Here is a 23,825-nt window from a genome sequence, read left to right as displayed (position 1 = left end):
GCTGATGGAGAGCTGAGCTTGGGCTGAGCAAAGGCCACTTGCAGAAACTCACAGCCAGGGCAAGGACAGCCGTGTGGTCCCCATCGGAGGTGCACGTGCTGTGCTCTGGCCAGTTGGCCAGCACGTCCAGGAGTATGAGCATGGCTGGCTCTGCAGTCCTGCACGAGCACATGATGGTCTTCCACATGGTGGTAGCAGCTCTGTGGGGTCAAAGCTCTGTCTCAGGGGGGTCTGGGACACAGCACTGTGGCCTGGGCCGCAGCGGGGAGCTGAGCTGGCTGCCAGCCCTGCCTCTGCCCCCTGTCCCTCAGCACACAGGCAGCCCAGCCCTGTGGGCACTGGCCCCTGAGGAGCAGGGAGAGAGCATGGCAGCATGCTGGGGGCTGACATGCCGGGGCGGGCAAAGGGAGGAGCCAGAGGGCCCTGGACTTCTCTGTGTGTCACACTCCTGGGACAGGCTGGACAGGGTGATGGGCTGCTGAGGCCTGAGCCTTGTGGGCACGTGGGCCGTACCTGTCACATGATGGGGCCACACGCAGGAGAGCCATCACCACATCAGCGGGCTGTGCCTCTGTCAGATCCAGAAGGGGCCTGTAGAGGTTGTACTCAGGAAACTCGTTGGCCCCAAGCCACTGGTGGATGTACCTGACCATGGCGGGCACCTGGAGAAGGCAGGGGAGACTTGGAAAGCTGCCAGAGGGAGTCATGTGCCCAGCTGCCCCAGAAACGTACTTCCCTTGCCACCCCACTGCCATGGCCTCAAGGCTTCCTGTGAGCAGCAGGCGTGGCTTGGGAGGCCAAGCAATTGCTGGGAGGATGGAAGCCAGGCCACAGGCTGCTTACTTGCTTTGGACTGCAAGGACCCTCCTCCACAAGCATATCCAGCAGGGCAGCACTGCTCTTGGTTTTGAAGATGGGAGGGTACGCTCTGAGCACGGTGTCCGTGCCGCTGCTCTCTTCCTCCCGCATCCTCTTCATGAATTTGCCAACCATCTATAGCAGAAGGGCAAGAAGCCAGGCATGTTGCATGCAGTGCTCCGAGCACAGTGCTGGGCTGAGCAGTGACAACAGGCCCAGCACGGCTGGGGATGGCTGCCGGTACCTGCGCCGTCGTGCGGAAGAGGCCACGGGTGCGTTCCTGCCCTTGTGTACGCTGCACGGCTGCACCTGGCAAAGAGCGAGCGCAGCCTGAGCTGAGGGGCTGCGGGAGAGGCCGGAGAACACAAGGCCAGCCCTGCGCTCCCCAGGCAGGGACAGCCCTGCCATGCCCCAGGGCATGGAGCACGGCTGTGGGGTGTCTGTCCTCCCGGCCCCTGCTCTGTCCTTTCCATGGGCATGTCCCCAGGGGATGGGATGGGATGGGATGGGATGGAGGAGAGGGGATGGGATGGGATGGGATGGGATGGGATGGGATGGGGCCAAGCTGGCTTCAGGCACCAGCCCTGTGGCCCACCTCTGCCACTCACCCTTCTGCAGTAGCTGGAACTGCTTTTCAGGCTGCTGTGCTGGAGCAGTTCCAGGGCCTTCTTTGTCCTCCTTCTCCCAGGCCAGTTTGGGCATGCTCGCAGGTCTGTGCTCTACGTCACTGCCTGGATTCATGGCTACTTGCAGGAGAAGATGGCTGGGAAAAGGTGGGAGTCAGCAAGTGCTGCAGTTGTGCCTTGAAGGCACCTGCAAGAGTGAAGTCTTGGCAAGGCTACAGGACAGCAAGTCCTGCACTCTGGTCTCGAGGGCTCCAGCCACAAGGACAGGAGACTCCTCGTCAAGGACCGTGCTCAGCCAACGCCACGGTCTGCCCTCAAGGGCACCTGCAGAAGAAAAGCCTGGGCAAGGCCAGAGGTCAGCAAGTCCTGTGTTCTGGCCACGAGGTCACCTGCAGGAGTAACGCCTCGGGAAAGCTGCGGGTCAGCAAGGAACGAGGGCACTGTGCTCTGTCCCGTCCTGTCCCGTGGCGTGCACCGAGCACTGTGGTGTGGCCACGTCGCTGCCAACACCTATGTCACCACATGTCACAGAGGTGCCATTCCATGGCATGGTGACTTTGCGGCACCGTGTCACAAAGGGCCCTTGCACACCCTGCCACCTGCCCTGGGGCTGCCCCCAGGCCCCCCAGAGTGGCCCAGGTTGGAAGGAATGCCTTGCCCCAAGTGTCTCAGACAGCCCGACAGGATCTTTAGGAACGGCTCAAACCATAAGCAAAGGCTGCCCTGCTTGGCAGGCTCAGGGCAGCAGGAGCCCCCGTGGCTGCTGACCCAGCCCTGGAGGGAAGGGCACGGGGCCTTCCACAGAAGCTGGCACGGCCTCCTCGGGACACGTCCCGCATGGTGGCCACGCTAAGCGCGGCCGTGTGACAGAGACAAGGAGCGTGTGAGCCAGGGCACAAATGCTGCTCTGAGCCCTGAGGCCCAGGGAGCCCTGAGATCAGCAGGTGTGGCAGAGTCCCCGCCAAAGCAGAGTCCCCCCGAGCCCCTGGCAGCGCTGGTGCCCATCTCCTGCCCCAGAGACCTGTGCCTCCAGAGGCTTCTCTGCAAGAGGGCAGCCAAAGCCGACTTTGTGCACTGGGGCCTGTGCTCCTTCCTACAGGGGCTCTTGCTAGGAGCATCTGGAGCAACTGGTGGCAACACTTGGTACGTGTCAGATGATGTTGCTCCTTTCTGGAATGATTTTTTCAAGGAAGGGATTAGCAGTAGCACAGAAACAAAAACAGCTACAGAATTTCACAGGACAAAGAGACTCCACCAAAACACTGTCATGTTTCCTTGTGCTTTTCTGTCTTTCTTGCACTCGGAAAGAAAAAGAATTGGCCCAGCCTCTGCTATTCAACGCTCCACTTCCTGTGTGTCTTCCTGTGGCAGCTCATGTGCAAACGCAACTGGCTGCTGGCTGAGCATGGCAAAGGACGGCCACAAACAGGGAGGTCCCCGGTGAACATCAAGACAGACACCTGGGGAAGTGCAGAGGATAGGCATAACTCTGGCAGGAGAAGCTGTTCTGTGTCTCTGATGATGCTGCCAGCCCCCTGAAGGAGCGGCCAAGACAAGTGCTGGAAGCAGCCATGTCCTGCTCTTTTCTGCTGTCAGATGCACACGGGACAGACTTGTTGCCCACAGGTCCACCAGACTTGATCCGGGAACCATGGAAGCCCATGCAGTGGTAGGAACGGGCTCCAGCAAGAGCAAAGCAGGATCTTGCAGCAGCAAAGCCTGAGCATGTCCTCAGCAGATACCAAAGTGCTTCCCTCCAGCCCTGAATGGTGGCCACAAGTGCCTGCCTTTCTTCAGCGCCTGCTGCTGCTTCCTTTGTTCCAAGCCAGTCCAGGATTTAGGTTGGAAGCTCATGCAGGTGTTTTTAAGGCGCTTGCATGGAGGAGAGGGAAGGCAGCTGCAGCGCAGGGCTCGTGCTGCCTCTCGCCATGGCATCAATGCCGCTGCCTTGGGACGCCTGCCAGTGGAAGGTGAGTCTGCCCTCAAGCACGGTCACTGTAGTCAGTCAGGGGCACAGGCTGCAGCGGCAGCTGCCAGGCATTGCCGTGAGGCTGGCAAGGCAAGAGAAAGCCATTGTGGCCGAGTGCGCGGAAGCCTTTTGCTAAATCACACGCAATAGTGCCCAGAGTATGGCCCCTTTGGAATGGCGGCTGGTGCAGACGCCTCCTGGAGCAGGTGCCGGCGTTGGGGGTGCTGCTCTTCCTGTGCGCGCTCTGGTGCTGTTTCTGTGGCGTCCAGAGCCGCTTTGGCAGCAGCGACTCAGCAGCCCTGCTCGAGGAGACATTGCCGCCCTAGCCACGGAGGCAGAAGCTCTGCGGGCCCAGAGCTCTGTGTCAGCAGGGCCTCCTCCTCAGCACCATGGCCTGAGTAGCCGCAGGGCCCAGGCTGGCCGCCAGCCCTGCTCTGCCCACTGCCCTGGCAGCAAGCAGTGACCTTGCCTCGGCAGGGCCTCCTGCCAGCCACTCCCTGCCACAGGGCCCTCCTGCACCTCGTCCAGCACCTTGTCCCGTCAGGGCCTCCGCAGCACCTCATCTCTTCACGGCCTCCCACCGCCCCGGCGTCCCCTCAGGCTCTCCCCCAGCCCGGCCAAGCTTCCTGGCCGCGGCGCAGCCCTGAGGCAGCTCCAGAGGAGTCGCATCCAGAGGCACCTCAGAGGCCTCAGCAATGCAGCCAGCAAGACACGGGCAGGAGGACACACATGGCCCTTCCTGGCTGGCCAGGAGGGCTTGTGGCCATCTCCAGGCACCAGTCCGGCAGGGATCCCTGCAGCTCCGGCCCCTGCCTGGCCGCTCTGTCGCCAGCACAAAGGCTTCAGCAGAACCACCCAAGGCCAAGGGGCTTCTGGCCATTTCTCCTTCCCCACTCCACACCAGGGCTGCTCGCTTGGCACAAGGACCCGTTTTCCCCTCTTCCCCCGTGCCCTGCAAACGCTGGGCACCAAAGAGAGCTCCTGGGAGTCTGGGTATTAGAACACATTCTATATTTCTATCCTAAAGAGCAACAACAAAAAAGGAATGAAACAATCTTAAAGCAAAGAAAAATCCCCCCGGCTCAGAAGGCCCCAGCAGACAGAGAACCTCTCAAATCAGCTCTCCTCAGAGCTCCAGCAGCACAGCCAGCTGTGGCCCCAGGGACAAGGCCATTTCTTGCGGGCCCTGCCAAGTTGATCTTGCAGCTTCTGCAAGATGGAGCCCGGAGCTCTCTCCACAGCGCGGAGGACAAAGGCTGTTTGGAGAGCCAGGCTTCTGGTGGCAGGGCTGATGTTCTCTGCCTTGTCTTCAAGGGCTGCGAGAGAGAGGTACAGAGGCACGGTCAGATCCCGGATCTTTGGGGAGCTGAGGAGACCCCCGAGGCAGGGCCATGCCAGCCGGCTCTGGCCATGGCCAGGAGGGAGCAGGGAGCAAGGGGATGAGCCCGAAGCTACCGGACAATATTGCCCCACGTGGGCTTGAAATGGGAGCGTATGCTGTGGCCACGGCAGCCCTGCTGCGCAGAGGGAGCAGAGGCCTGGGCAGCGGGGCAGGGATTGCAGCTGGCCCCGGCAACTGGGGCTGGCAGCCGTCTGGCCTCACTCACCCTGACAGATGTGGCGGAGCTGTCGCTTGTGGCCCCTGAGGTGGCGCCCGGCCATCCCTGAGAAGACAGAGCCTGTCAGGGCGCCAGCGGCACAGCTCCCTGCCAGCCCAGCGGCGCTGCCAGCCCTGTGGCCACACGGCCTCCTGGCTCCGGCAGGGCTCGGGCCGGGCCCTTGCCGCACGCTGCCGCCCAAGGGCACAAATGCCAGAGGGCGGCAGCAGCGCCGAGGCCAGGCGGGGCTCCACGGCGCCAGGCACGGATGGCGCTGCCGGGGCTGGGGTTGGGGCCGGGGCTGGGGCCGAGCTGCGGCGGGCCGGGGAGGGGAAGGGCAGCCCAGGCTGGTGGCTCACCGATGAACCTGATGGCCGCCTGTCGCAGGGACTCCTGTGGGCTCTCCAGGTACTGCACGGCGTGGCGCACTTGCTCGGCCGCTCGGCTCCTGTCCCCTGCCAGCTGGAGAGAGCGGCAGGAGGGTGCACTTGGTGCAGGCTCAGCCCCTTGGCCGGGCGCTGCGTGCGGCCAGCACTGGCCACCCCTGCCCGCAGAGCCCTGCCAGGCGGCCAGCAGCCGCCGGCGCAGGGCTCGGACAGGGGCAGCGGGGCGGCTGCTGCCCGGGGAGCCGCGGTGCCGCCCCGCAGCCCAGCTGGACCGGGGCTCCATCGGCGCCCGCCTCGGGGCCACAGGAGCCTGGAGCAGAGCCCGCGCGGCCCAGGGAAGGCAGCAGCGTGTGGGGTGCAGGCTGGCAGCCCTGGCTGCAGCGCTGGGCAGGGGCGCAGCTGCCAGCCGCACTCACTGAGCAGCACGGCCAGGGGGCTTCTGCAGCCAGAGGCTGGGGCTTGCAGGCCGTTCTTACCAGGCTCTCGCCCAACCTCCAGGTCTGATCCAGCCGCAGCATGTGTTGGAGATCCTTCCTGTGCAGGAATGTGGCTGAACAATGCAGCGTTTCCCGGGAGGCCTGGAGAGCAGCAGAGACCCCGAAATGGCACCACAGCCCAGGGCACAGGACCCACACAGGTGCCTGTACCAAGGCCAGGAGGAGGCTGCAGCCCACCAGGCGCCAGAGCGGGAGGCAGACCAGCCCCCCTGCCAGGGGGCCAGCGGCAGCCGCTGAGTCCTCACCTCTGCCACGCGCTGCTTCTCGTCATGGCAGTGGAAGAAGAGTGGCAGCAGGCTCTGGCGCACGTGTGCCTTCATGGCCTTTTTGTCCCTTTCCGGTAAAAAATACAGCATCTCTCGGAAGATGAACATGGAGCACAACTGCACTTGGCTGTCATCCTGTATGAAAGAAAGGAAGAGAGACCTCGGCATGGGCTGCTTGACGCCCACCTGGGCACAGGCCTGAAAATGCACGGGGCACAAAGTTTGCGGGCAGCAGCCGGTGGCCGTGGCTGGAGGCACAGAGCCTTACGTTGTCAAAGAGCGGCAGGAGCGCCCCAGCCAGCTGCAGGGCGAGGGGCCTGGCTAGCGGGGCGCCATTGCACAGGAACAAACCACTGAGGAGAACCATGGTCATCCTAAGCATGTCGCTGTCATTTTCCTGCAGGAGCTCCACCAGCCTTTCATGCAGACTCCACATTCTTACGGCCTGAGTGGAACACGAGGGTGTGAAACGCCATCCTGCTGCCACAGGGCCCAGAGGCCAAAGGGCTGTGCCAAAGCACTCGGGCAGCTGGAGCGGGAGGCAGGAGAGCTGGGAGCAGCTGCCTCAGGGCCCAAAGGCCAGCCAAGGCCAAGCCACTGCCTTCCCCAGCCCCACGCTTGCAGCACGGCTTCAGCCGCTGCCCTCTTCTCACCGAGACACTGGTGCCGAGCACCAGGAGGCCTCTGAGGGCCAAGCCACGCATCTCCCTGCACTGGCTCTGCAGATTCTTGGACATGACCTCCAGGACGCTGTCACGGCATTCACTCAAGTCCAGGCAGTCCAGGATCTGAAAGGCACAAGGCCGGTGATGGGGGAGCCCCACAGGGCCGGACCCAGGCAACAGCACAGGGCGCGGGCACCGTCCCGGGCAGCTGCGGCCACAAGAGGGCAGAGAGCCGGGAGGCAGCTCAGCCAGGCAGCGCTGGCCTTTAGGCCCACCTCCACAAGGAACGCCATAGCAGCCAAATCCCGGCATGGCATGTCTTTGTTGAGCAGCCCCAGCAGGTGGAATGCAATCGCGGAACACGAGGCTTCGGATGCATGGTGCATTTCTCTGATAGGAGGAAATGGGAAGCAAAACCCTGAGGTGGCAGGGGTAAACCTCTGCCAGGACTGACTGACAGAGGTGAGGCCTTTTTCCAGCACCCTGCAAGGGGGAGCCGGGCCCTCGTGCAGGTGGCTGCTCTTGGGCACACTCCTCTCCCAGCCTTTTGCCGTCTCCTTGGCCGTCCCTTGGTGACAAGGCCTTGTGGCCCACGACCACGGGGCCCCACTGTGTGGGGCACCCCGGGCACAGGGCACATTTGCCAGGCGCAGTTGGGGAGCAGGGGGTCTCACCTGGCCAGCACACCCACAGCACAGTGGTGGGTGTCAGCACAGAGCAGCGTGTCCCAGCCACGCTGGTCTTCCATTGCCACTGCCACATCCTCATAGTGCAGTCGGCAGAGCAGGGCCTTCAGGGTCTGCTCTGCAAAGCTGTGTGCAGAACAAAGGCCAGGTGACGCTGGGGGCACTGGCACCTGCCCTGGGCACGTGGCAGGGACACGAGGACTTGCATGGAGCACCTGTTGGGCTCGGTGGCAAGGCCGTGTTGCTGCTGGCATCCCTTCCAGAAGGTATTGGCCGCCTCTGGCATATCCAAGGTGCTGAAGAGCACTTGGAAGAGCAGGTGCACAAAGAGGCGGGGGAAATGCACGGTCACCACATGTGGGACACAGGGCATCTGGAGGATCTTCCACATCACCACAGTTGCCTGCAAAGGGCAGAGCAGCCCAAGCTCAGTGCCGAGGTGTCCGTGTGGCTGAGCCCGAGCGTGGCAAGGAGAGGCCAGCAGAGACGCGGGGGGGAGCACCGGGCCTGGTGGCTCTGAAGCTGCCCCTAGGCCAGGTTTCTGCCCAGTGCCTGAGGCAGGGAGACACTGTGGGCGAAGGAGGATGGAGAGCTGATGGAGAGCTGAGCTTGGGCTGAGCAAAGGCCACTTGCAGAAACTCACAGCCAGGGCAAGGACAGCCGTGTGGTCCCCATCGGAGGTGCACGTGCTGTGCTCTGGCCAGTTGGCCAGCACGTCCAGGAGTATGAGCATGGCTGGCTCTGCAGTCCTGCACGAGCACATGATGGTCTTCCACATGGTGGTAGCAGCTCTGTGGGGTCAAAGCTCTGTCTCAGGGGGGTCTGGGACACAGCACTGTGGCCTGGGCCGCAGCGGGGAGCTGAGCTGGCTGCCAGCCCTGCCTCTGCCCCCTGTCCCTCAGCACACAGGCAGCCCAGCCCTGTGGGCACTGGCCCCTGAGGAGCAGGGAGAGAGCATGGCAGCATGCTGGGGGCTGACATGCCGGGGCGGGCAAAGGGAGGAGCCAGAGGGCCCTGGACTTCTCTGTGTGTCACACTCCTGGGACAGGCTGGACAGGGTGATGGGCTGCTGAGGCCTGAGCCTTGTGGGCACGTGGGCCCCGTACCTGTCACATGATGGGGCCACACGCAGGAGAGCCATCACCACATCAGCGGGCTGTGCCTCTGTCAGATCCAGAAGGGGCCTGTAGAGGTTGTACTCAGGAAACTCGTTGGCCCCAAGCCACTGGTGGATGTACCTGACCATGGCGGGCACCTGGAGAAGGCAGGGGAGACTTGGAAAGCTGCCAGAGGGAGTCATGTGCCCAGCTGCCCCAGAAACGTACTTCCCTTGCCACCCCACTGCCATGGCCTCAAGGCTTCCTGTGAGCAGCAGGCGTGGCTTGGGAGGCCAAGCAATTGCTGGGAGGATGGAAGCCAGGCCACAGGCTGCTTACTTGCTTTGGACTGCAAGGACCCTCCTCCACAAGCATATCCAGCAGGGCAGCACTGCTCTTGGTTTTGAAGATGGGAGGGTACGCTCTGAGCACGGTGTCCGTGCCGCTGCTCTCTTCCTCCCGCATCCTCTTCATGAATTTGCCAACCATCTATAGCAGAAGGGCAAGAAGCCAGGCATGTTGCATGCAGTGCTCCGAGCACAGTGCTGGGCTGAGCAGTGACAACAGGCCCAGCACGGCTGGGGATGGCTGCCGGTACCTGCGCCGTCGTGCGGAAGAGGCCACGGGTGCGTTCCTGCCCTTGTGTACGCTGCACGGCTGCACCTGGCAAAGAGCGAGCGCAGCCTGAGCTGAGGGGCTGCGGGAGAGGCCGGAGAACACAAGGCCAGCCCTGCGCTCCCCAGGCAGGGACAGCCCTGCCATGCCCCAGGGCATGGAGCACGGCTGTGGGGTGTCTGTCCCTCCCGGCCCCTGCTCTGTCCTTTCCATGGGCATGTCCCCAGGGGATGGGATGGGATGGGAGGAGAGGGGATGGGATGGGATGGGATGGGATGGGATGGGATGGGATGGGATGGGATGGGATGGGATGGGATGGGATGGGATGGGATGGGGCCAAGCTGGCTTCAGGCACCAGCCCTGTGGCCCACCTCTGCCACTCACCCTTCTGCAGTAGCTGGAACTGCTTTTCAGGCTGCTGTGCTGGAGCAGTTCCAGGGCCTTCTTTGTCCTCCTTCTCCCAGGCCAGTTTGGGCATGCTCGCAGGTCTGTGCTCTACGTCACTGCCTGGATTCATGGCTACTTGCAGGAGAAGATGGCTGGGAAAAGGTGGGAGTCAGCAAGTGCTGCAGTTGTGCCTTGAAGGCACCTGCAAGAGTGAAGTCTTGGCAAGGCTACAGGACAGCAAGTCCTGCACTCTGGTCTCGAGGGCTCCAGCCACAAGGACAGGAGACTCCTCGTCAAGGACCGTGCTCAGCCAACGCCACGGTCTGCCCTCAAGGGCACCTGCAGAAGAAAAGCCTGGGCAAGGCCAGAGGTCAGCAAGTCCTGTGTTCTGGCCACGAGGTCACCTGCAGGAGTAACGCCTCGGGAAAGCTGCGGGTCAGCAAGGAACGAGGGCACTGTGCTCTGTCCCGTCCTGTCCCGTGGCGTGCACCGAGCACTGTGGTGTGGCCACGTCGCTGCCAACACCTATGTCACCACATGTCACAGAGGTGCCATTCCATGGCATGGTGACTTTGCGGCACCGTGTCACAAAGGGCCCTTGCACACCCTGCCACCTGCCCTGGGGCTGCCCCCAGGCCCCCCAGAGTGGCCCAGGTTGGAAGGAATGCCTTGCCCCAAGTGTCTCAGACAGCCCGACAGGATCTTTAGGAACGGCTCAAACCATAAGCAAAGGCTGCCCTGCTTGGCAGGCTCAGGGCAGCAGGAGCCCCCGTGGCTGCTGACCCAGCCCTGGAGGGAAGGGCACGGGGCCTTCCACAGAAGCTGGCACGGCCTCCTCGGGACACGTCCCGCATGGTGGCCACGCTAAGCGCGGCCGTGTGACAGAGACAAGGAGCGTGTGAGCCAGGGCACAAATGCTGCTCTGAGCCCTGAGGCCCAGGGAGCCCTGAGATCAGCAGGTGTGGCAGAGTCCCCGCCAAAGCAGAGTCCCCCCGAGCCCCTGGCAGCGCTGGTGCCCATCTCCTGCCCCAGAGACCTGTGCCTCCAGAGGCTTCTCTGCAAGAGGGCAGCCAAAGCCGACTTTGTGCACTGGGGCCTGTGCTCCTTCCTACAGGGGCTCTTGCTAGGAGCACCTGGAGCAACTGGTGGCAACACTTGGTACGTGTCAGATGATGTTGCTCCTTTCTGGAATGATTTTTTCAAGGAAGGGATTAGCAGTAGCACAGAAACAAAAACAGCTACAGAATTTCACAGGACAAAGAGACTCCACCAAAACACTGTCATGTTTCCTTGTGCTTTTCTGTCTTTCTTGCACTCGGAAAGAAAAAGAATTGGCCCAGCCTCTGCTATTCAACGCTCCACTTCCTGTGTGTCTTCCTGTGGCAGCTCATGTGCAAACGCAACTGGCTGCTGGCTGAGCATGGCAAAGGACGGCCACAAACAGGGAGGTCCCCGGTGAACATCAAGACAGACACCTGGGGAAGTGCAGAGGATAGGCATAACTCTGGCAGGAGAAGCTGTTCTGTGTCTCTGATGATGCTGCCAGCCCCCTGAAGGAGCGGCCAAGACAAGTGCTGGAAGCAGCCATGTCCTGCTCTTTTCTGCTGTCAGATGCACACGGGACAGACTTGTTGCCCACAGGTCCACCAGACTTGATCCGGGAACCATGGAAGCCCATGCAGTGGTAGGAACGGGCTCCAGCAAGAGCAAAGCAGGATCTTGCAGCAGCAAAGCCTGAGCATGTCCTCAGCAGATACCAAAGTGCTTCCCTCCAGCCCTGAATGGTGGCCACAAGTGCCTGCCTTTCTTCAGCGCCTGCTGCTGCTTCCTTTGTTCCAAGCCAGTCCAGGATTTAGGTTGGAAGCTCATGCAGGTGTTTTTAAGGCGCTTGCATGGAGGAGAGGGAAGGCAGCTGCAGCGCAGGGCTCGTGCTGCCTCTCGCCATGGCATCAATGCCGCTGCCTTGGGACGCCTGCCAGTGGAAGGTGAGTCTGCCCTCAAGCACGGTCACTGTAGTCAGTCAGGGGCACAGGCTGCAGCGGCAGCTGCCAGGCATTGCCGTGAGGCTGGCAAGGCAAGAGAAAGCCATTGTGGCCGAGTGCGCGGAAGCCTTTTGCTAAATCACACGCAATAGTGCCCAGAGTATGGCCCCTTTGGAATGGCGGCTGGTGCAGACGCCTCCTGGAGCAGGTGCCGGCGTTGGGGGTGCTGCTCTTCCTGTGCGCGCTCTGGTGCTGTTTCTGTGGCGTCCAGAGCCGCTTTGGCAGCAGCGACTCAGCAGCCCTGCTCGAGGAGACATTGCCGCCCTAGCCACGGAGGCAGAAGCTCTGCGGGCCCAGAGCTCTGTGTCAGCAGGGCCTCATCCTCAGCACCATGGCCTGAGTAGCCGCAGGGCCCAGGCTGGCCGCCAGCCCTGCTCTGCCCACTGCCCTGGCAGCAAGCAGTGACCTTGCCTCGGCAGGGCCTCCTGCCAGCCACTCCCTGCCACAGGGCCCTCCTGCACCTCGTCCAGCACCTTGTCCCGTCAGGGCCTCCGCAGCACCTCATCTCTTCACGGCCTCCCACCGCCCCGGCGTCCCCTCAGGCTCTCCCCCAGCCCGGCCAAGCTTCCTGGCCGCGGCGCAGCCCTGAGGCAGCTCCAGAGGAGCCGCATCCAGAGGCACCTCAGAGGCCTCAGCAATGCAGCCAGCAAGACACGGGCAGGAGGACACACATGGCCCTTCCTGGCTGGCCAGGAGGGCTTGTGGCCATCTCCAGGCACCAGTCCGGCAGGGATCCCTGCAGCTCCGGCCCCTGCCTGGCCGCTCTGTCGCCAGCACAAAGGCTTCAGCAGAACCACCCAAGGCCAAGGGGCTTCTGGCCATTTCTCCTTCCCCACTCCACACCAGGGCTGCTCGCTTGGCACAAGGACCCGTTTTCCCCTCTTCCCCCGTGCCCTGCAAACGCTGGGCACCAAAGAGAGCTCCTGGGAGTCTGGGTATTAGAACACATTCTATATTTCTATCCTAAAGAGCAACAACAAAAAAGGAATGAAACAATCTTAAAGCAAAGAAAAATCCCCCCGGCTCAGAAGGCCCCAGCAGACAGAGAACCTCTCAAATCAGCTCTCCTCAGAGCTCCAGCAGCACAGCCAGCTGTGGCCCCAGGGACAAGGCCATTTCTTGCGGGCCCTGCCAAGTTGATCTTGCAGCTTCTGCAAGATGGAGCCCGGAGCTCTCTCCACAGCGCGGAGGACAAAGGCTGTTTGGAGAGCCAGGCTTCTGGCGGCAGGGCTGATGTTCTCTGCCTTGTCTTCAAGGGCTGCGAGAGAGAGGAACAGAGGCACGGTCAGATCCCGGATCTTTGGGGAGCTGAGGAGACCCCCGAGGCAGGGCCATGCCAGCCGGCTCTGGCCATGGCCAGGAGGGAGCAGGGAGCAAGGGGATGAGCCCGAAGCTACCGGACAATATTGCCCCACGTGGGCTTGAAATGGGAGCGTATGCTGTGGCCACGGCAGCCCTGCTGCGCAGAGGGAGCAGAGGCCTGGGCAGCGGGGCAGGGATTGCAGCTGGCCCCGGCAACTGGGGCTGGCAGCCGTCTGGCCTCACTCACCCTGACAGATGTGGCGGAGCTGTCGCTTGTGGCCCCTGAGGTGGCGCCCGGCCATCCCTGAGAAGACAGAGCCTGTCAGGGCGCCAGCGGCACAGCTCCCTGCCAGCCCAGCGGCGCTGCCAGCCCTGTGGCCACACGGCCTCCTGGCCCCGGCAGGGCTCGGGCCGGGCCCTTGCCGCACGCTGCCGCCCAAGGGCACAAATGCCAGAGGGCGGCAGCAGCGCCGAGGCCAGGCGGGGCTCCACGGCGCCAGGCACGGATGGCGCTGCCGGGGCTGGGGTTGGGGCCGGGGCTGGGGCCGAGCTGCGGCGGGCCGGGGAGGGGAAGGGCAGCCCAGGCTGGTGGCTCACCGATGAACCTGATGGCCGCCTGTCGCAGGGACTCCTGTGGGCTCTCCAGGTACTGCACGGCGTGGCGCACTTGCTCGGCCGCTCGGCTCCTGTCCCCTGCCAGCTGGAGAGAGCGGCAGGAGGGTGCACTTGGTGCAGGCTCAGCCCCTTGGCCGGGCGCTGCGTGCGGCCAGCACTGGCCACCCCTGCCCGCAGAGCCCTGCCAGGCGGCCAGCAGCCGCCGGCGCTGGGCTCGGACAGGGGCAGCGGGGCGGCTGCTGCCCGGGAAGCCGCGGTGCCGCCCCGCAGCCCAGCTGGACCGGGGCTCCATCGGCGCCCGCCTCGGGGCCACAGGAGCCTGGAGCAGAGCCCGCGCGGCCCAGGGAAGGCAGCAGCGTGTGGGGTGCAGGCTGGCAGCCCTGGCTGCAGCGCTGGGCAGGGGCGCAGCTGCCAGCCGCACTCACTGAGCAGCACGGCCAGGGGGCTTCTGCAGCCAGAGGCTGGGGCTTGCAGGCCGTTCTTACCAGGCTCTCGCCCAACCTCCAGGTCTGATCCAGCCGCAGCATGTGTTGGAGATCCTTCCTGTGCAGGAATGTGGCTGAACAATGCAGCGTTTCCCGGGAGGCCTGGAGAGCAGCAGAGACCCCGAAATGGCACCACAGCCCAGGGCACAGGACCCACACAGGTGCCTGTACCAAGGCCAGGAGGAGGCTGCAGCCCACCAGGCGCCAGAGCGGGAGGCAGACCAGCCCCCCTGCCAGGGGGCCAGCGGCAGCCGCTGAGTCCTCACCTCTGCCACGCGCTGCTTCTCGTCATGGCAGTGGAAGAAGAGTGGCAGCAGGCTCTGGCGCACGTGTGCCTTCATGGCCTTTTTGTCCCTTTCCGGTAAAAAATACAGCATCTCTCGGAAGATGAACATGGAGCACAACTGCACTTGGCTGTCATCCTGTATGAAAGAAAGGAAGAGAGACCTCGGCATGGGCTGCTTGACGCCCACCTGGGCACAGGCCTGAAAATGCACGGGGCACAAAGTTTGCGGGCAGCAGCCGGTGGCCGTGGCTGGAGGCACAGAGCCTTACGTTGTCAAAGAGCGGCAGGAGCGCCCCAGCCAGCTGCAGGGCGAGGGGCCTGGCTAGCGGGGCGCCATTGCACAGGAACAAACCACTGAGGAGAACCATGGTCATCCTAAGCATGTCGCTGTCATTTTCCTGCAGGAGCTCCACCAGCCTTTCATGCAGACTCCACATTCTTACGGCCTGAGTGGAACACGAGGGTGTGAAACGCCATCCTGCTGCCACAGGGCCCAGAGGCCAAAGGGCTGTGCCAAAGCACTCGGGCAGCTGGAGCGGGAGGCAGGAGAGCTGGGAGCAGCTGCCTCAGGGCCCAAAGGCCAGCCAAGGCCAAGCCACTGCCTTCCCCAGCCCCACGCTTGCAGCACGGCTTCAGCCGCTGCCCTCTTCTCACCGAGACACTGGTGCCGAGCACCAGGAGGCCTCTGAGGGCCAAGCCACGCATCTCCCTGCACTGGCTCTGCAGATTCTTGGACATGACCTCCAGGACGCTGTCACGGCATTCACTCAAGTCCAGGCAGTCCAGGATCTGAAAGGCACAAGGCCGGTGATGGGGGAGCCCCACAGGGCCGGACCCAGGCAACAGCACAGGGCGCGGGCACCGTCCCGGGCAGCTGCGGCCACAAGAGGGCAGAGAGCCGGGAGGCAGCTCAGCCAGGCAGCGCTGGCCTTTAGGCCCACCTCCACAAGGAACGCCATAGCAGCCAAATCCCGGCATGGCATGTCTTTGTTGAGCAGCCCCAGCAGGTGGAATGCAATCGCGGAACACGAGGCTTCGGATGCATGGTGCATTTCTCTGATAGGAGGAAATGGGAAGCAAAACCCTGAGGTGGCAGGGGTAAACCTCTGCCAGGACTGACTGACAGAGGTGAGGCCTTTTTCCAGCACCCTGCAAGGGGGAGCCGGGCCCTCGTGCAGGTGGCTGCTCTTGGGCACACTCCTCTCCCAGCCTTTTGCCGTCTCCTTGGCCGTCCCTTGGTGACAAGGCCTTGTGGCCCACGACCACGGGGCCCCACTGTGTGGGGCACCCCGGGCACAGGGCACATTTGCCAGGCGCAGTTGGGGAGCAGGGGGTCTCACCTGGCCAGCACACCCACAGCACAGTGGTGGGTGTCAGCACAGAGCAGCGTGTCCCAGCCACGCTGGTCTTCCATTGCCACCGCCACATCCTCATAGTGCAGTCGGCAGAGCAGGGCCTTCAGGGTCTGCTCTGCAAAGCTGTGTGCAGAACAAAGGCCAGGTGACGCTGGGGGCACTGGCACCTGCCCTGGGCACGTGGCAGGGACACGAGGACTTGCATGGAGCACCTGTTGGGCTCGGTGGCAAGGCCGTGTTGCTGCTGGCATCCCTTCCAGAAGGTATTGGCCGCCTCTGGCATATCCAAGGTGCTGAAGAGCACTTGGAAGAGCAGGTGCACAAAGAGGCGGGGGAAATGCACGGTCACCACATGTGGGACACAGGGCATCTGGAGGATCTTCCACATCACCACAGTTGCCTGCAAAGGGCAGAGCAGCCCAAGCTCAGTGCCGAGGTGTCCGTGTGGCTGAGCCCGAGCGTGGCAAGGAGAGGCCAGCAGAGACGCGGGGGGGAGCACCGGGCCTGGTGGCTCTGAAGCTGCCCCTAGGCCAGGTTTCTGCCCAGTGCCTGAGGCAGGGAGACACTGTGGGCGAAGGAGGATGGAGAGCTGATGGAGAGCTGAGCTTGGGCTGAGCAAAGGCCACTTGCAGAAACTCACAGCCAGGGCAAGGACAGCCGTGTGGTCCCCATCGGAGGTGCACGTGCTGTGCTCTGGCCAGTTGGCCAGCACGTCCAGGAGTATGAGCATGGCTGGCTCTGCAGTCCTGCACGAGCACATGATGGTCTTCCACATGGTGGTAGCAGCTCTGTGGGGTCAAAGCTCTGTCTCAGGGGGGTCTGGGACACAGCACTGTGGCCTGGGCCGCAGCGGGGAGCTGAGCTGGCTGCCAGCCCTGCCTCTGCCCCCTGTCCCTCAGCACACAGGCAGCCCAGCCCTGTGGGCACTGGCCCCTGAGGAGCAGGGAGAGAGCATGGCAGCATGCTGGGGGCTGACATGCCGGGGCGGGCAAAGGGAGGAGCCAGAGGGCCCTGGACTTCTCTGTGTGTCACACTCCTGGGACAGGCTGGACAGGGTGATGGGCTGCTGAGGCCTGAGCCTTGTGGGCACGTGGGCCCCGTACCTGTCACATGATGGGGCCACACGCAGGAGAGCCATCACCACATCAGCGGGCTGTGCCTCTGTCAGATCCAGAAGGGGCCTGTAGAGGTTGTACTCAGGAAACTCGTTGGCCCCAAGCCACTGGTGGATGTACCTGACCATGGCGGGCACCTGGAGAAGGCAGGGGAGACTTGGAAAGCTGCCAGAGGGAGTCATGTGCCCAGCTGCCCCAGAAACGTACTTCCCTTGCCACCCCACTGCCATGGCCTCAAGGCTTCCTGTGAGCAGCAGGCGTGGCTTGGGAGGCCAAGCAATTGCTGGGAGGATGGAAGCCAGGCCACAGGCTGCTTACTTGCTTTGGACTGCAAGGACCCTCCTCCACAAGCATATCCAGCAGGGCAGCACTGCTCTTGGTTTTGAAGATGGGAGGGTACGCTCTGAGCACGGTGTCCGTGCCGCTGCTCTCTTCCTCCCGCATCCTCTTCATGAATTTGCCAACCATCTATAGCAGAAGGGCAAGAAGCCAGGCATGTTGCATGCAGTGCTCCGAGCACAGTGCTGGGCTGAGCAGTGACAACAGGCCCAGCACGGCTGGGGATGGCTGCCGGTACCTGCGCCGTCGTGCGGAAGAGGCCACGGGTGCGTTCCTGCCCTTGTGTACGCTGCACGGCTGCACCTGGCAAAGAGCGAGCGCAGCCTGAGCTGAGGGGCTGCGGGAGAGGCCGGAGAACACAAGGCCAGCCCTGCGCTCCCCAGGCAGGGACAGCCCTGCCATGCCCCAGGGCATGGAGCACGGCTGTGGGGTGTCTGTCCCTCCCGGCCCCTGCTCTGTCCTTTCCATGGGCATGTCCCCAGGGGATGGGATGGGATGGGATGGGATGGGATGGGATGGGAGGGATGGGATGGGATGGGATGGGATGGGATGGGATGGGATGGGATGGGATGGGATGGGATGGGATGGGATGGGGCCAAGCTGGCTTCAGGCACCAGCCCTGTGGCCCACCTCTGCCACTCACCCTTCTGCAGTAGCTGGAACTGCTTTTCAGGCTGCTGTGCTGGAGCAGTTCCAGGGCCTTCTTTGTCCTCCTTCTCCCAGGCCAGTTTGGGCATGCTCGCAGGTCTGTGCTCTACGTCACTGCCTGGATTCATGGCTACTTGCAGGAGAAGATGGCTGGGAAAAGGTGGGAGTCAGCAAGTGCTGCAGTTGTGCCTTGAAGGCACCTGCAAGAGTGAAGTCTTGGCAAGGCTACAGGACAGCAAGTCCTGCACTCTGGTCTCGAGGGCTCCAGCCACAAGGACAGGAGACTCCTCGTCAAGGACCGTGCTCAGCCAACGCCACGGTCTGCCCTCAAGGGCACCTGCAGAAGAAAAGCCTGGGCAAGGCCAGAGGTCAGCAAGTCCTGTGTTCTGGCCACGAGGTCACCTGCAGGAGTAACGCCTCGGGAAAGCTGCGGGTCAGCAAGGAACGAGGGCACTGTGCTCTGTCCCGTCCTGTCCCGTGGCGTGCACCGAGCACTGTGGTGTGGCCACGTCGCTGCCAACACCTATGTCACCACATGTCACAGAGGTGCCATTCCATGGCATGGTGACTTTGCGGCACCGTGTCACAAAGGGCCCTTGCACACCCTGCCACCTGCCCTGGGGCTGCCCCCAGGCCCCCCAGAGTGGCCCAGGTTGGAAGGAATGCCTTGCCCCAAGTGTCTCAGACAGCCCGACAGGATCTTTAGGAACGGCTCAAACCATAAGCAAAGGCTGCCCTGCTTGGCAGGCTCAGGGCAGCAGGAGCCCCCGTGGCTGCTGACCCAGCCCTGGAGGGAAGGGCACGGGGCCTTCCACAGAAGCTGGCACGGCCTCCTCGGGACACGTCCCGCATGGTGGCCACGCTAAGCGCGGCCGTGTGACAGAGACAAGGAGCGTGTGAGCCAGGGCACAAATGCTGCTCTGAGCCCTGAGGCCCAGGGAGCCCTGAGATCAGCAGGTGTGGCAGAGTCCCCGCCAAAGCAGAGTCCCCCCGAGCCCCTGGCAGCGCTGGTGCCCATCTCCTGCCCCAGAGACCTGTGCCTCCAGAGGCTTCTCTGCAAGAGGGCAGCCAAAGCCGACTTTGTGCACTGGGGCCTGTGCTCCTTCCTACAGGGGCTCTTGCTAGGAGCACCTGGAGCAACTGGTGGCAACACTTGGTACGTGTCAGATGATGTTGCTCCTTTCTGGAATGATTTTTTCAAGGAAGGGATTAGCAGTAGCACAGAAACAAAAACAGCTACAGAATTTCACAGGACAAAGAGACTCCACCAAAACACTGTCATGTTTCCTTGTGCTTTTCTGTCTTTCTTGCACTCGGAAAGAAAAAGAATTGGCCCAGCCTCTGCTATTCAACGCTCCACTTCCTGTGTGTCTTCCTGTGGCAGCTCATGTGCAAACGCAACTGGCTGCTGGCTGAGCATGGCAAAGGACGGCCACAAACAGGGAGGTCCCCGGTGAACATCAAGACAGACACCTGGGGAAGTGCAGAGGATAGGCATAACTCTGGCAGGAGAAGCTGTTCTGTGTCTCTGATGATGCTGCCAGCCCCCTGAAGGAGCGGCCAAGACAAGTGCTGGAAGCAGCCATGTCCTGCTCTTTTCTGCTGTCAGATGCACACGGGACAGACTTGTTGCCCACAGGTCCACCAGACTTGATCCGGGAACCATGGAAGCCCATGCAGTGGTAGGAACGGGCTCCAGCAAGAGCAAAGCAGGATCTTGCAGCAGCAAAGCCTGAGCATGTCCTCAGCAGATACCAAAGTGCTTCCCTCCAGCCCTGAATGGTGGCCACAAGTGCCTGCCTTTCTTCAGCGCCTGCTGCTGCTTCCTTTGTTCCAAGCCAGTCCAGGATTTAGGTTGGAAGCTCATGCAGGTGTTTTTAAGGCGCTTGCATGGAGGAGAGGGAAGGCAGCTGCAGCGCAGGGCTCGTGCTGCCTCTCGCCATGGCATCAATGCCGCTGCCTTGGGACGCCTGCCAGTGGAAGGTGAGTCTGCCCTCAAGCACGGTCACTGTAGTCAGTCAGGGGCACAGGCTGCAGCGGCAGCTGCCAGGCATTGCCGTGAGGCTGGCAAGGCAAGAGAAAGCCATTGTGGCCGAGTGCGCGGAAGCCTTTTGCTAAATCACACGCAATAGTGCCCAGAGTATGGCCCCTTTGGAATGGCGGCTGGTGCAGACGCCTCCTGGAGCAGGTGCCGGCGTTGGGGGTGCTGCTCTTCCTGTGCGCGCTCTGGTGCTGTTTCTGTGGCGTCCAGAGCCGCTTTGGCAGCAGCGACTCAGCAGCCCTGCTCGAGGAGACATTGCCGCCCTAGCCACGGAGGCAGAAGCTCTGCGGGCCCAGAGCTCTGTGTCAGCAGGGCCTCATCCTCAGCACCATGGCCTGAGTAGCCGCAGGGCCCAGGCTGGCCGCCAGCCCTGCTCTGCCCACTGCCCTGGCAGCAAGCAGTGACCTTGCCTCGGCAGGGCCTCCTGCCAGCCACTCCCTGCCACAGGGCCCTCCTGCACCTCGTCCAGCACCTTGTCCCGTCAGGGCCTCCGCAGCACCTCATCTCTTCACGGCCTCCCACCGCCCCGGCGTCCCCTCAGGCTCTCCCCCAGCCCGGCCAAGCTTCCTGGCCGCGGCGCAGCCCTGAGGCAGCTCCAGAGGAGCCGCATCCAGAGGCACCTCAGAGGCCTCAGCAATGCAGCCAGCAAGACACGGGCAGGAGGACACACATGGCCCTTCCTGGCTGGCCAGGAGGGCTTGTGGCCATCTCCAGGCACCAGTCCGGCAGGGATCCCTGCAGCTCCGGCCCCTGCCTGGCCGCTCTGTCGCCAGCACAAAGGCTTCAGCAGAACCACCCAAGGCCAAGGGGCTTCTGGCCATTTCTCCTTCCCCACTCCACACCAGGGCTGCTCGCTTGGCACAAGGACCCGTTTTCCCCTCTTCCCCCGTGCCCTGCAAACGCTGGGCACCAAAGAGAGCTCCTGGGAGTCTGGGTATTAGAACACATTCTATATTTCTATCCTAAAGAGCAACAACAAAAAAGGAATGAAACAATCTTAAAGCAAAGAAAAATCCCCCCGGCTCAGAAGGCCCCAGCAGACAGAGAACCTCTCAAATCAGCTCTCCTCAGAGCTCCAGCAGCACAGCCAGCTGTGGCCCCAGGGACAAGGCCATTTCTTGCGGGCCCTGCCAAGTTGATCTTGCAGCTTCTGCAAGATGGAGCCCGGAGCTCTCTCCACAGCGCGGAGGACAAAGGCTGTTTGGAGAGCCAGGCTTCTGGCGGCAGGGCTGATGTTCTCTGCCTTGTCTTCAAGGGCTGCGAGAGAGAGGAACAGAGGCACGGTCAGATCCCGGATCTTTGGGGAGCTGAGGAGACCCCCGAGGCAGGGCCATGCCAGCCGGCTCTGGCCATGGCCAGGAGGGAGCAGGGAGCAAGGGGATGAGCCCGAAGCTACCGGACAATATTGCCCCACGTGGGCTTGAAATGGGAGCGTATGCTGTGGCCACGGCAGCCCTGCTGCGCAGAGGGAGCAGAGGCCTGGGCAGCGGGGCAGGGATTGCAGCTGGCCCCGGCAACTGGGGCTGGCAGCCGTCTGGCCTCACTCACCCTGACAGATGTGGCGGAGCTGTCGCTTGTGGCCCCTGAGGTGGCGCCCGGCCATCCCTGAGAAGACAGAGCCTGTCAGGGCGCCAGCGGCACAGCTCCCTGCCAGCCCAGCGGCGCTGCCAGCCCTGTGGCCACACGGCCTCCTGGCCCCGGCAGGGCTCGGGCCGGGCCCTTGCCGCACGCTGCCGCCCAAGGGCACAAATGCCAGAGGGCGGCAGCAGCGCCGAGGCCAGGCGGGGCTCCACGGCGCCAGGCACGGATGGCGCTGCCGGGGCTGGGGTTGGGGCCGGGGCTGGGGCCGAGCTGCGGCGGGCCGGGGAGGGGAAGGGCAGCCCAGGCTGGTGGCTCACCGATGAACCTGATGGCCGCCTGTCGCAGGGACTCCTGTGGGCTCTCCAGGTACTGCACGGCGTGGCGCACTTGCTCGGCCGCTCGGCTCCTGTCCCCTGCCAGCTGGAGAGAGCGGCAGGAGGGTGCACTTGGTGCAGGCTCAGCCCCTTGGCCGGGCGCTGCGTGCGGCCAGCACTGGCCACCCCTGCCCGCAGAGCCCTGCCAGGCGGCCAGCAGCCGCCGGCGCTGGGCTCGGACAGGGGCAGCGGGGCGGCTGCTGCCCGGGAAGCCGCGGTGCCGCCCCGCAGCCCAGCTGGACCGGGGCTCCATCGGCGCCCGCCTCGGGGCCACAGGAGCCTGGAGCAGAGCCCGCGCGGCCCAGGGAAGGCAGCAGCGTGTGGGGTGCAGGCTGGCAGCCCTGGCTGCAGCGCTGGGCAGGGGCGCAGCTGCCAGCCGCACTCACTGAGCAGCACGGCCAGGGGGCTTCTGCAGCCAGAGGCTGGGGCTTGCAGGCCGTTCTTACCAGGCTCTCGCCCAACCTCCAGGTCTGATCCAGCCGCAGCATGTGTTGGAGATCCTTCCTGTGCAGGAATGTGGCTGAACAATGCAGCGTTTCCCGGGAGGCCTGGAGAGCAGCAGAGACCCCGAAATGGCACCACAGCCCAGGGCACAGGACCCACACAGGTGCCTGTACCAAGGCCAGGAGGAGGCTGCAGCCCACCAGGCGCCAGAGCGGGAGGCAGACCAGCCCCCCTGCCAGGGGGCCAGCGGCAGCCGCTGAGTCCTCACCTCTGCCACGCGCTGCTTCTCGTCATGGCAGTGGAAGAAGAGTGGCAGCAGGCTCTGGCGCACGTGTGCCTTCATGGCCTTTTTGTCCCTTTCCGGTAAAAAATACAGCATCTCTCGGAAGATGAACATGGAGCACAACTGCACTTGGCTGTCATCCTGTATGAAAGAAAGGAAGAGAGACCTCGGCATGGGCTGCTTGACGCCCACCTGGGCACAGGCCTGAAAATGCACGGGGCACAAAGTTTGCGGGCAGCAGCCGGTGGCCGTGGCTGGAGGCACAGAGCCTTACGTTGTCAAAGAGCGGCAGGAGCGCCCCAGCCAGCTGCAGGGCGAGGGGCCTGGCTAGCGGGGCGCCATTGCACAGGAACAAACCACTGAGGAGAACCATGGTCATCCTAAGCATGTCGCTGTCATTTTCCTGCAGGAGCTCCACCAGCCTTTCATGCAGACTCCACATTCTTACGGCCTGAGTGGAACACGAGGGTGTGAAACGCCATCCTGCTGCCACAGGGCCCAGAGGCCAAAGGGCTGTGCCAAAGCACTCGGGCAGCTGGAGCGGGAGGCAGGAGAGCTGGGAGCAGCTGCCTCAGGGCCCAAAGGCCAGCCAAGGCCAAGCCACTGCCTTCCCCAGCCCCACGCTTGCAGCACGGCTTCAGCCGCTGCCCTCTTCTCACCGAGACACTGGTGCCGAGCACCAGGAGGCCTCTGAGGGCCAAGCCACGCATCTCCCTGCACTGGCTCTGCAGATTCTTGGACATGACCTCCAGGACGCTGTCACGGCATTCACTCAAGTCCAGGCAGTCCAGGATCTGAAAGGCACAAGGCCGGTGATGGGGGAGCCCCACAGGGCCGGACCCAGGCAACAGCACAGGGCGCGGGCACCGTCCCGGGCAGCTGCGGCCACAAGAGGGCAGAGAGCCGGGAGGCAGCTCAGCCAGGCAGCGCTGGCCTTTAGGCCCACCTCCACAAGGAACGCCATAGCAGCCAAATCCCGGCATGGCATGTCTTTGTTGAGCAGCCCCAGCAGGTGGAATGCAATCGCGGAACACGAGGCTTCGGATGCATGGTGCATTTCTCTGATAGGAGGAAATGGGAAGCAAAACCCTGAGGTGGCAGGGGTAAACCTCTGCCAGGACTGACTGACAGAGGTGAGGCCTTTTTCCAGCACCCTGCAAGGGGGAGCCGGGCCCTCGTGCAGGTGGCTGCTCTTGGGCACACTCCTCTCCCAGCCTTTTGCCGTCTCCTTGGCCGTCCCTTGGTGACAAGGCCTTGTGGCCCAC

Source organism: Molothrus ater, chromosome 31 (genome assembly GCF_012460135.2).
Source record: "Molothrus ater isolate BHLD 08-10-18 breed brown headed cowbird chromosome 31, BPBGC_Mater_1.1, whole genome shotgun sequence".
Lineage (NCBI taxonomy): Eukaryota > Metazoa > Chordata > Aves > Passeriformes > Icteridae > Molothrus > Molothrus ater.
This window is presented reverse-complemented; position numbering follows the sequence as displayed.